This window comes from Mastigoproctus giganteus, chromosome 3 (assembly GCF_048544385.1).
Source record: "Mastigoproctus giganteus isolate SK-2022 chromosome 3, ASM4854438v1, whole genome shotgun sequence".
NCBI lineage: Eukaryota > Metazoa > Arthropoda > Arachnida > Uropygi > Thelyphonidae > Mastigoproctus > Mastigoproctus giganteus.
In genome coordinates, this window is record NC_143577.1 from 141179706 (window position 1) to 141192284 (window position 12579).

Consider the following 12579-nt stretch of genomic DNA (forward strand, 5'->3'; position numbering starts at 1 on the left):
ATTAATTTTCTTTTTCTTTTATTATTTTTGGTACATTTATTCATAGTTTTCAGCCTATGTTACCTGGTTAGTATTGAGACAATAAACTAATGCTGTACTCATACTGCAATATATATCCTAATTTTTTCCATATATCCTATTAATTTATATACATACGTAGATATAATGTATTAATAATAAGAGGTAGAGAGAGGTTACAGTGATATTTAGAATGATATTATAGTGGATTATGGAGCTAAATATGGAATGTAGATAAGTATAATGTAGTAAAGAGAGAGGGGAGACAAGCTGACGAAACCGGAAGTTGAAATTATGGAAAAAATATCCATAGATATGAAAAATAAAAATAATACATTAAAAGAAGTACTTAATGTTGCAAATTTGATGATTTTAATGTCTTCTTCAAGGGTAAACTGTCAAAACCAAAGGAAAGACAGCAAGAAGTAAGACCTTTGTTTTTGACATGAAATATATGTAGCACGTATATTTCATGTCAAATATACCATGTGTTTAAATATACGCTGCTTGACAAAATTAACAGAACACAAAACGTGGTGTAACTCATACAGCTTGCAATGAATCAGGACAAATTTTGATATGGTGGTGTAGCATAGAATAACCATGAAATGAGGAAACAGTGAGAAACTTCAGACAGATATAAAGGACATTTATAGGGGTTGTATAAGAATTACCAAAAAAGGTTACATTACAGAAGTTGATACAAGATGCTCAAAAATATGGTCACTGATATCAGTATGGCCTTTAATCCTCTCCAATGGCTAAACAGGTCTGACAGCAGTGAACCATGCTTGATATAAGGGTTTCTGTAAGACTCAAAACAAATCTTATTCTTCCACCAGTGCAGACCTTAGCTCACCAAGCTACTAAGGAGTTTGCTGTCAGCATGCAATGGGTTGTCCAAGGGCATCCCACAAACATGTTCGATCGGATTTAAGTCTGGTGATTGTGCTAGACACGGCAATCATTGGATATCTTCAATTTCAAGATATTTTTCCACCACTTGAGCTCTATGTGCAGTGGTGTTGTTGTTGTGCATGTTAAGAAAATCTGGGCCAACCGCAACCCTAAAAAGTTGCACATAGGGTTTTGAGGTTCTTGGTACCTCTGCACAGTTACAGTACCCCTATCAAAAACATGAAGAGAGAAGTGTGGCCATTTCTCATTATTCCGCCCCGCATGAGAACAGCACCTCCACGTAAGTGCCCCTTCCTCTGATGTTGGAGGGGTGGTACCTCATTCCTCATTGTCTCCAGATGAAATAATGTTTGTTTGCTGACTAAAATGGGACTCATCAGAGAACAAAAGTGTAGCCCCATATGTCAGGGCTCAAAGTCACATATTCATGGCACCAGTTTCAACAAGCTTTGTGGTAGTTTTGGGTTAATTGGATACAAACCACTGGCTTCCTTGCATAGAGTCCATTGAATTGGGCCTTCTTAACACAGTCTGTTTTGAAATGTTTTCAGCTATGGCCACAACCACTTCAAGAGACAGTTGATGACAGGGCATTGTAGGGTTCCATCTTATTGTTAGAGCTAGATAGCAGTCTGTTCTGGTTGATGTAGCCTTCAGGCAACTATGGCCACCTCTTCTTGTAATGGTTCCTGTTTCTTGAAACTGCTTCCATAGTTCCAGGACAATACTGCATGACACATTAAGCCAACATGTAACCTCTACCTGGCTTCAAGTCATTTAACGGCCAGCTATCTCAAAGAATCATCTAAACAATGATGACTCGCCATCCTGAGTACTAGAGATGTGGCAAGCCCACTGAGCAAGCCAAAAAACAGGAATGAAGTGATATGGTCACAACCAGTGTTTTTATAGGTATGAATAATTTGCATAATGTAAGACTCTGAAGGTGGTAGATCAATTTCTATTGGGTACTTGGAATTTGCATGCCAGGTCCAAGGACCATACACAAACAGATTATACTGCAGAAGCATCACATTGTCCAAATTGTAAAGGGCAACATCATCATTTTCTGAATTGTGCAAACTTTGGAAAACAGGAATAAAACACAAGTATAAATAGAGCAAAAAATAAGTCAGAGAACCATGTAATGCTTAATATACCAAAACAAACCTATGCAGCAGCAATACAGAAATATAAGTCACCAGCAACACAGACAGAAGTCTCAGTACCTCTAACTATTTCAAGTGTAGATTGGGTCAGAGCCATGCTCTTATCAGCAGTCATGTAAGGAGCACCTTGTCATGGATCATGCGAACAATATTCCAGTTACAGTTACACTAGTTACATCTCATGCTACACCAGATGAGAAACAAAATCAAAAGCATTAGCCTCAATGAAGAAAGTTCAGCTTTGTACAGCGACTATGGATGTAGATGCTGACATCAATCAGGATGAACAAATCTTATATTTCTATGCAAAGGATGACATGTACACTGGGCACCCAGCCTTCCCCAAGAAAGAAAAGATGGAACTAGATGATCATAAAAAGACATCCATCCAAAAAACAGATGGAGTCATATTCACTCTCTAAAATCAAATAATTGAGTACATTATTCAGCAGAATTGTAGAAGCTTACATGCCAATATTGACAACATATATGATCTGATCAAATGGTATAGTCTCGTAATTATCTGTTTACTGAAAATCATCTTAATGCCACAGGTTACCCTGACAATTTAAAATTGTACAGTTTGTGAATTGTGCAATTTATCAACAAGGCAGAAATAGCATGACTAATGCTCATGGTGGTGGTGTGATTCTTATGAATTCCAGAATTCTTACCAAACATATCCCACTACACACATCACCAGAAGTTGTAGCTGTACATGTTACTTTAGGAATCATGTTTACCCTAGATCTTTTACAAAACAAAAAAAAAAACATCTAGATTACCTAATTATGCAGCTTCCTGGCTCCTTTTTGTTTACTGATTGATTTTAACGCATGCCATCTTATGTGAGGCTTTCCACAAATAGACAGAGATGGAAAAGTAATTAAATCTCTTCTTGAAGAGAAGCATGTAATGCTTCTCGTCAAGAAGAGATTTAATTACTTTTTATTTAACTAACTTCATCATGCGCTAATAAGGTCTAGACTGGATTATGGTGCCCCTGTTTGCAGCTCAATTGTGTATGGGTTCTAGCCACTGCAAAAACTGGTAGAACTGGTTTTTGCAGTGACTAGACCCCGTATACAATAGTGCACTGCCTTAGAAGCATATAGAACATCACTTGTGCAAAACTTATATGCAGAAGCATATGAACCTCCCATCACCTTTGGAGACAAATGCTTTTAGTGACCTATGCTGCAAAAATGAAGTCTTCCTGATCACCCTGCCTGGCAAAATCTTTTCAGTCCACAATGAAATAATCTATATAGAAATAAACCAGTCAGCATAAGGTTACAAATTATTATCTCAGAATGGGGATTGAATGTTGATAGCATATTCCAAGAAACCACTGTGATAAGGCAAACATGGCAAATATATTCACTGTACTGTGATAACTACTTCCAGCAGTGGACATAAAAACAATCTACCTAACATAAACTTCCAACAGACACATGAGTCCATTTGTTACAATACTTCCATTACCCACAGATATACACAGATGGCTTGAAAACCAATACTGAGGTAGGTACTACAGTAATTCTTCTTAATATCCTTCAATCTCTGAAGCTACTGGTTGAATGCAGTTGTTACACTGCTAAATTAATGGCTATACTTACTGCACTGAACCACATTGAGAAGCTACCTCTCCCAAACTGTATCTTATCGCATGCTGACTTACTAATTTGCTGTAAATGCTCTTCAATGTAAACTTTCAGTTACTCATCCAATAGTATATTAAATTCAAACACAGCCAATATGACTTACAGAAAGAAAACAAAATTATTTTTTGCTGGATTCCTGGGCATATGGGTAACAAGGGTGCTGGCAAAAGTGCAAAAACTCAACAAATGCAATTTCTTAATCAGAGCAGGTTCTGCATATTTATTATAAAACTGTAATAAAACAAACATGTAAAAAATCACTGCTACACATTTAGCAGAGTCAACTAAACATGAGCTGTGCCTGAACAGTTCATGGTATGAAGGGTTTTTTTTGTTTGAGGAGCCTGGTAACAACGTTACTTTTCAACATAGTCCCTTTTGAAGTCAATAAACCTTTGCTACTGATGCTGCATTGTGTTTATTCCAGCTGCAAAGAAAGTTTTCTCTTGGGGCTACAGGAATCCATCCACTGCAGCAGTAGTGATGTCAGTGGAAAAATGGATGCCAGCCAGGAATTTTTTCAAATTAGGAAATAAATGAAAGTCCAATGGTGCTATATTTGGTAAATGTATGGGATGGTTCAAGATTTCAAAGCTGCACTCATGCAATGCAGCCATGGAAATGACAGACCTGTGAGCAGACATGTTGTCCTGGTGGGAAAAGATTCTTTTGCTCAGTTTTCCTTGGTGTCTGTCTTTGATGTTTTATGCAAATGCCTCACAAGGTCTCCATACTCCTGTGATTGTCTGGCCTTTCTGAAAGTAATCTACCATCAACACTCCATCAGCATACCAAACAAACTGATGCTATCACCTTGCCAGCAGAAGGAATTGACCTGGCTTTCTTTGGAGAGGGAGGAGAACAGCTGTGTTTCCACTGTTCGGCTTCTTCCTTTGTTTCTGGCTGAAAATAATGGGCCCACACCTCATCCATGGTCACAAATCTTGAAAGGAAATTTTACTTGATCTGCTTGAAAACAATGTAAATATTCATTTGACTTGACAACTCTTGTGTGTTTTGACCTGATGTCAACAACTTTGAGATCCATCATACTGGCACCTTTTTCATAGTGAGAACCTCTGTTATTATGTGGCGTACACATCTGAATGTGTATGCCATATCAAAAAAGTTCATTACTTAGCATTAGCATTAGTAGAGGCATTTGATGCAAAAAAGCAAGCTTATGCAGCATCAGCCAAAAAAAAAAATAATAATAATAAATAAATAAATAAAAAAAACACACTTCCATTTCACCCCACCGTTCGTTAGAAATACCTGTCCAGCTGAGTCTTAAATTTATTTAGGCTATCAACTTCCACGACAAGGGATGGAAGTCTGTTCCACCAACCAACCAACCACCTGTTGGCTAAAGGCAAATTTCCTCACGTCTATCCTACATCCGTCTTTCCTCAGTTTGAATTTATGCCCTCTCAGGTGATTATTCTGAGCAAGAGGAAGAATCCCATCAGCACTGAGCATGCTCAAACCATTCAAGGCTTTATACACCTCTATCAGATCACCTCGCTGGTGCCTAGTCTCCAGACACTGTAATTTGCAAAACTTAAGCCTTTCTTAAGAGCACCCCTTTGTTCCATTCACTAATCTTGTTGCCCTTTTCTGTACTCGTTCCAGCATCTCTACATCCTTCTTGAAATGAGGCCTCCAGACCTGTATACAGTACTCTAGGTGTGGCCTGACCATTGCCTTATACAAGGGAATAATCACCTCCTTATTCCTGCTAGAAAAATTCCTATATATCATTGACAATACACCATGAGCTACTCTAGCAGCCTGTCTGCACTGCTCAGAAAACTTCATATTTGCCTGCACAACCACCCCCAGGTCCCTTTCATTCTCTACCACTGTCAGTGTAGTACCACAGAGTTGATACGTTGCTCTGGGGTTGCTGTTTCCCATATGTAGTACTTTACATTTGTCAATGTTAAACTTCATTTGCCACCTCTCAGCCCATCTGCTCAACCTTTCCAGATCCTGTTGCAGTAGCATAGTGTCAGTAGTGTCCTTGACAACCCTGCCAACCTTCGTATCGTCTCCATTAATAACACTTGTCCACGATGAGCAGTGTCCATTGATTACCCCTCTCTGTCTTTTCCCCCTCAACCACCCCTTTATCCATAGCAGCAATTTGCCTCCAATGCCACACTGCTCCAATTTGTGCAGCAGTCTTCCATGTGCAACAGTATCAAAAGCCTTTCTAAGATCCAAGTATATAATATCAAAGTTATTCCCTGCATCCAGTTCTTTTGTGACTGCATCATAGTATCCAATCAAATTGGTCAAGCAAGATGTCCCCTCCCCACCTTTTTTTACTACTGAATACACCATGAATTGTCAAACTAATAGAGAAAACTTATCTGCGAAAAGATCTAAGCCTCCCAAACATTTCCTTGTTCATTTCAAAAATATACGTAGTCTCAGTAATGCTGTAATAATCTTAATAATAATCTTAATCATAGTAATGATCTCAGTAATAATCTTAATGCTGTCCATTTCCACTTACAGTCTGTGAAACCCCATATGCTTTTTCTGATCTGACAGAATCTCAGTTGTCTGAATTTTTCACTTTATAATTCCTTTTTCCTTCAAAGGTGCTACTTGTGCTTATGTCCATTCTGATATTCCCTGTCAGGGATTTAGTAACTTGGAATCACCTGTGGCTTAAAATCTCTCTACCACATTCTGTCAAATTCATCTGTTACCACTATCATTATCCCAAATCAACTAATCACTTGGAGTTCTTTGTTCCTCTCTTTGAAATTTGACTTTCTCCAGTCTAACTTTCCTAACAGTAAGGTAATTTTACTTGGTGATTTTAATATTCACAACTCCAGCTGGTCAAGAAACTGGGGCTTTTGCAATTATGTACCTGGCACAGATTATTCATTTACCTACCAGAATACCAGACAATCCTAACCACACAGCCAACATGCTTGATCTTTTTCTCACAAACAACCCTTCTAAGTACATGATCAAGGTGAGTGGTCCTCTAGGCACCTCAGATCACAACTTGGTGATGGTTTCTTCTCCAATGGAGCCATTCTCTCATGTCCATTCCCAACCTCGTGTTGTTTGGCATTACAAGAACGCCAAATGGAATGATTTGCGACATTTATTTTCTTTTTTACCTTGTCAGATTACTGTTTCAAAACTTCTAATGTCAATGTTTACTTACATCATGTTGGTGAAATTATTCTTGTAGGGATGGAATCCTTTATTCACACTACACCTTAAAATCTCATCTTTTATCTAAACCTTGGTTTTCCAATAAATGTGCTAAGGCTGCACAAGAGAAGATTGTAGCATATTGTAATTGGCTGGTTTCCAAATCTTCAGTTTCATTTTCTGCCTACACCAAAGCTTGCAACATCTGTAAAGCAGTTGTTAAGGCACCTCCGTAGCCTGGTGGGCAGGAGCAGCAGTGCATAGCACATGCTTCTTGATCAGACCAGGGTTCATGCCCGTGACCGCCAAATACGGAGGATGCGGAAAGGTCAATGAATGACCCGCATATCCTTGGAGCAATATGGCCTTAGTTGCTAATGCTCCTAAAAACCAAATAACAAACAACAAGAAGTTGTTAATCAGTCCAAACTAGATTTCGAACAGGCTAAGAGTAGAAAATTTGCTTCTTGTCCAAATGGTAGCTGAGCATTCTGGTCTCTTGCCAAAGCTATTGGTTTCAACTTTTGCCCATCTCTGTTCTCACCTCTGTCAAAACCAGATGGTTCTATTACCACTTCCACCAAGGATAAAGCTGGCCTATTAGCATCCTATTTTTCATTCAACTCATGTATTAATGATCTTGGCAAACAACCTCCCATCATTCCCAGTGCACTCCATTCAATGCCTCATGTAGTCTTCCATCAAAAGGATGTCAGAAGGATTTTTATGAATCTTCATGTTAAGAAAGCTCCAGGTATTTCCTGGTGGTATTTCTCCACTTGTTCTCAAAACCTGTGCTCCTGAACTTAAAGTTCAGGTTCAGGTGACATAGAAATTCAACGGAAAGGTTTGGTGAAACTCAAGCAGTTGCTCTTGACATTTCAAAGGCTGTTGATCATGTTTGGCATAATGGTCTTCTAAATAAGCTTCCATCTTATGATTTGCAAACAAAATTTAAAAAAAAATTTTTTTTATTAGGTATCTCCCCGTTTTTCTTTCTGACTGCTCATTGCAGGTGTTGGTAGATTGTTCTCTATCTTCTAACTTCTCCATTAATACTGCTGTTCCCCAAGGTTCAGTTCTTTCTCCCACTCTTTTCCTCTTGTATATTAAATACCTTCCTTCATTGATCTTAAATCCTATCCATAGTTTTGCTTGATGATAGCATATTGGATTCTACCTTCCAGTTCGAGAAACCTTTGCCCTGCACAAACAGCTTCAACTTCCCGAATATCAACTACCAATTCCTTAAATGCTGATCTTCAGGTAATTCTCCAGTGGGACAAAGATAACTTAGTTGATTTCAATCTTTCTAAAAGTCGGTCTTGTCTTATATCTTGCAGAAAAGCTTCTTCTGCTGTAATGCTTATCTTCAATGACATGGATTTCTAGTCAAGATCATATATCTCTATTGGGGATTACCCTGATTTCTAATCTCTCCTGGCATAAGCACATTACAAATATTGCTTCATCTGCATCTGAAAAACTGGATTTTCTCTTTCGCTGTTGGCATTACTTTTCGTCCAAACAGTTGTTCACGCTGTACAAATCTCAAATCCATCCTACCATGGAATATTGTTTCCACATCTGGGACAGTGCCCCCTAAAACCTCCCTCAGGCTTCTAGATTCCATTCAAAAGGTGGCAGTTAGGTTAATTAATGACCCATCTCTAACAAAGTCTCTCCAGTCTCCGCCTTATAGATGTTCTATTTTTGCTGAATGCTTTTTTATAGATACTTCCATGGATACTGTTCTGCTGAGTTGTCTTCTATAATTTTCACTTTCTCTTTCAAAGCAGTCTAAACATGTGCCCAAACCAATCAACATCCTTTTACTGTTCAACTTCAAAGTCACAGAACCAACTTTTCTTCTTCCTCATTTATTCATTCAACTTCCATTTTCTGGAACAACCGTCCTTCATATGTATTTCCTGAAAATTACAATCTACAGAAGTTCAAGTCTAATGTCAATAAATATCTTCTTTCATCTTCTCAACTTCCAACACATGCATGGTACTAAATAATGTAGGTTCTGAAATCCTCTTGTGTTTGGAGTTTCATAAAAAAAAAAAAAAAAAAAAAAAGATGAGGTGAGGTGCACAATTTCTGGAGTGATGAACATTGCAGGTTGCAGGTCTTCCATGGTGTGGGTCATCTTCCAGGCTCTCCCATCTTCATTTAAATTCTGCTGCTCACTTCTTAACATGGTATAAGAAGGAGCATGCTCCCCCAATGTTGTAACCATATCCTCATGAATTACCTTTGACATTAGTGCTATTTTTTCCCAAGTATTAGAATGGCTGCAAAGTGACTCTTATTTTTGCCCATCTTTCCTCATTCACACAACAGTGTTGATTTCAGGCCTTTTTCTTAAAAACAGATGTTATTGAAACTGCATGAAACTTGGTGGGGGACTATTTGAAGTGTTATATATTAAGCACAAAAATTTTAAACACTGCATCACTATCTTTCATACTTAAGCTGTTAACTTTTCAAATGTCCCACATATATATCCTCCCAGTGCAACATGACCACTAAATAAATATAGTTGCAAGAATGGCTCAAAAACTACTCTAGTAATGCTCTCTTATATTTAACTAAACAAAAAAAGTTTTAATCATTAACTCTGAATCAAAATTTTATGTGAAAATTCTTTTTCTGCTACACCCTGTCTGGTGCATTTATCTGTATGAGCAACAGAAGCTTTTAGTCGTGGAGGACACTATCTAATAAGTGAATTAATTGTTTTTTTGTAATATTATGAGATTAACTCCTTTTAACCATATGGTGTGATACATTTGAACACTTCTGTAATTGATAATATTTTTTCTTTAAGTAGCATTAAGAATAAAGACAATAACTATAAAGGAATAGAAACAATAGGCATTCTGCAACACCTGGTACTGATACTCTGTCTCAGCTTACATCATGTGACTTGCTTTCAATTATAGGCTAAGTTTATACATGACATGTGCAACAATGTATAGAGACTGTGACTAGTTAACTTCTCTACAAATTAGAAATATGATTTAGGCTTCTAGCCAAAGGTAAGTATAACTTCAATTAATATTCAACTGCCTCAATTGTGTTATGTAATTTTCAAATGTTTCTTCTGAAGCTTCATGAATTACAACTAAACAATGACATCTTTACAGCAAAGGTTAGGTCTTTGCTGTAACATATACAAATGTATATGTTACAGCATATATGTTACAGTGGGACATACAAATGTAATGTATGAATACATATATAAAGACAGAAACTTACTAATAGAAGAAAACTTAGCAAAACTTACTTAATGTAAATTTTAGATGCTTAATAATGTTCCCATATGAAAATGAGAAGTATTAGTCAGTATGCTAAAAAAACAAATAACTCATAGCCCCACCAGTATTATATAATAGTTATTTTTCTTATTCAAGCAAAGCATATCAGATTCAGTTCAGACATGTATATACAGGACTTTATATAATATCATTGATGTTAGGAATTCACCTGCCCACTCAGCTCCATTGCCAAGTAATTTCTAGTGATTGAGAGATTTCCAGCCCAGTCGTAAAAACAATCTCTGTAGAATAGTATTATTTATCCTTTTTGAATATCATGTAAAATCAAATCTCTTTAACACAAGCCTAAAGTAGTGGTAACCATGGGTATAAGAAAGAAACTCTCATTATTATTTAACAGACTAACCACTAACATACACTAATATCCAGCTGCTTAGTCACCTGGTAATACTGCTCCTGCCTCCACCTGGTCAGAAAAATAGGAGGAATAGTTTTCTCTCCCCAGTCTAAAAGGAGCAACCATGGACAACCAAACATCCCAGTCCCTATTGAACTAAAAACCCAACCCAATAAATAACATGATAAGGACCTAACTCAGTCTTCTGTCAAGCATTAGAAGACAGACACTGCACCCCACTCTTTCTCATATTACACTCCATCATTGATCAACCTATAAGCAAGTTGTCTCCATTTGTCATTGAGAAATGCTTTGTAAATGTGGGATTCGCCTAAAATGGCAAGTCAAACTGAAATCAGGTGATCTTCTAGGAGTAATGGCCACCCACATTGCAACACTAAACACCTCTAAAGGAATAATAGCAGAATGGGATTTACTTAATATATATATCAGATGAAGAAATAAAACTAGAATTGAATAACCAAGGTGTAACAGGCAAAGACAATTATCACAAAACAAGATAGGTTGCTTGGCTCCATTCATAATAATCACCTTTAACTTACCTAGTCCACCACAGACTTTAAAAACAGGTTATATAAACTGTAAGATCAGACCATGCATTTTGAAACCCAATGAAGTATTAGCATTAGTAGAGGCATATGATGCAAGAAAGCAAGCTTATATAGCATCAGCCAAAAAAAAAAAAAAAAAAAAAAAAAAGCCCTTCCCATTTTACCCATTCATTCATTCCAAATGTTTGTCCAGTTCTGCCTTGAATTTATTTAAGCTATCAACTTCCACAACGGCAGATGGAAGTTTGTTCCAGCAATCAACGACCCGCTGGCTAAAGGAAAATTTCTGCACATCTATTCGACAACTGTCTTTCCAAGTTTATTTTTTTTCAGCGGTACCACCACCCAGACGATCGTTTTGATCGTCTGGGTGGTGGTACCGCTGGTGGTGGTATGGTGTATTTACACCGATATTATATAGTTAATTTTCAAAACCAATAAGGATTATGCCTAGTGCATTTAATTTTCCAAATACATTACCACCACACCCTTTTGGCATCTCTCATAATATGGATATAACTTCGCAACTGAGATGGCTTGTTGTATTACCTGGGTACCTGCCCGCCCACTGATGACGAAGCCAAATAGCTTCGAAACGATCGTCTGGGTGGTGGTACCGCTGAAAATAAATAACAGTAGCCTTCTCTACTAGAGAAGCATTATTTATTTGAAGTAATTCAATAGTAGCTATCTTGTTGTGAAGGCAACCACATTATGAGATAAAATTAAAACGATGCCTTCTACGCTACAAATGTAGCTCAAATATATGGGTTAACTATGGTGTATTTACACCGATATTATATAGTTATTTTCAAAACCCATAAGGATTATGCCTAGTGCATTTAATTTTCCAAATTGAAGAACAATGTACCATCCTCAGTACAATAAGTGGAATGTATTGGGAATTGTAGGATATGGTTTATCAAGATTATCAATACAAGAGTTAGAAGAAAAGAGTAGGATGTTGGTAAATCAGCTTTTTCTTTAGCTGAGGTGTCAATCAAACCATCAGGTTTTAACAGAAGTGAGAGTATAGATGGACAAAAGTTGTGGCCAGTAGACCAGAATGTTTGACTATTGCCATGTGGAAATTTATTGATGCAAATTGGGCCAAATACAGACATATGTATTATACAAATACAGAGAATATGTACTTGCTGCCACAGTAAATACTGCAGAATTTGCCATTCTGAAAATATCAAACAGATTCTACTTTTGACCAAAATACTGGGCAATAACTGTTAACACTGCCAGATATGAAAAGAACAAAGCCCGGAACCTATTTTGTAAATTTCCACAACAGCTAACTTAATTCAGTACAATAAAGCTTGAGCAATGCTAGTCATGTAAGAAGGGAGAGTAAAAAAAAGA

General features: G+C 37.2%; 1 protein-coding gene across 3 annotated transcripts in view; it reads left to right on the forward strand.

Moving 5' to 3' along the window:
* Window positions 1–9847, forward strand: part of LOC150088291 (phosphatidylinositol 4-phosphate 5-kinase type-1 alpha-like) — a 743292-nt gene extending 733445 nt beyond the window's left edge. For all 3 annotated transcript variants that reach the window (XM_090370677.1, XM_090370676.1, XM_090370678.1), the window contains one exon: window positions 9792–9847. The gene's annotated coding sequence lies outside the window, so the exon portion shown is untranslated. The remainder of the gene's footprint in view (window positions 1–9791) is intronic.
* Window positions 9848–12579: the final 2732 nt, after the last annotated feature.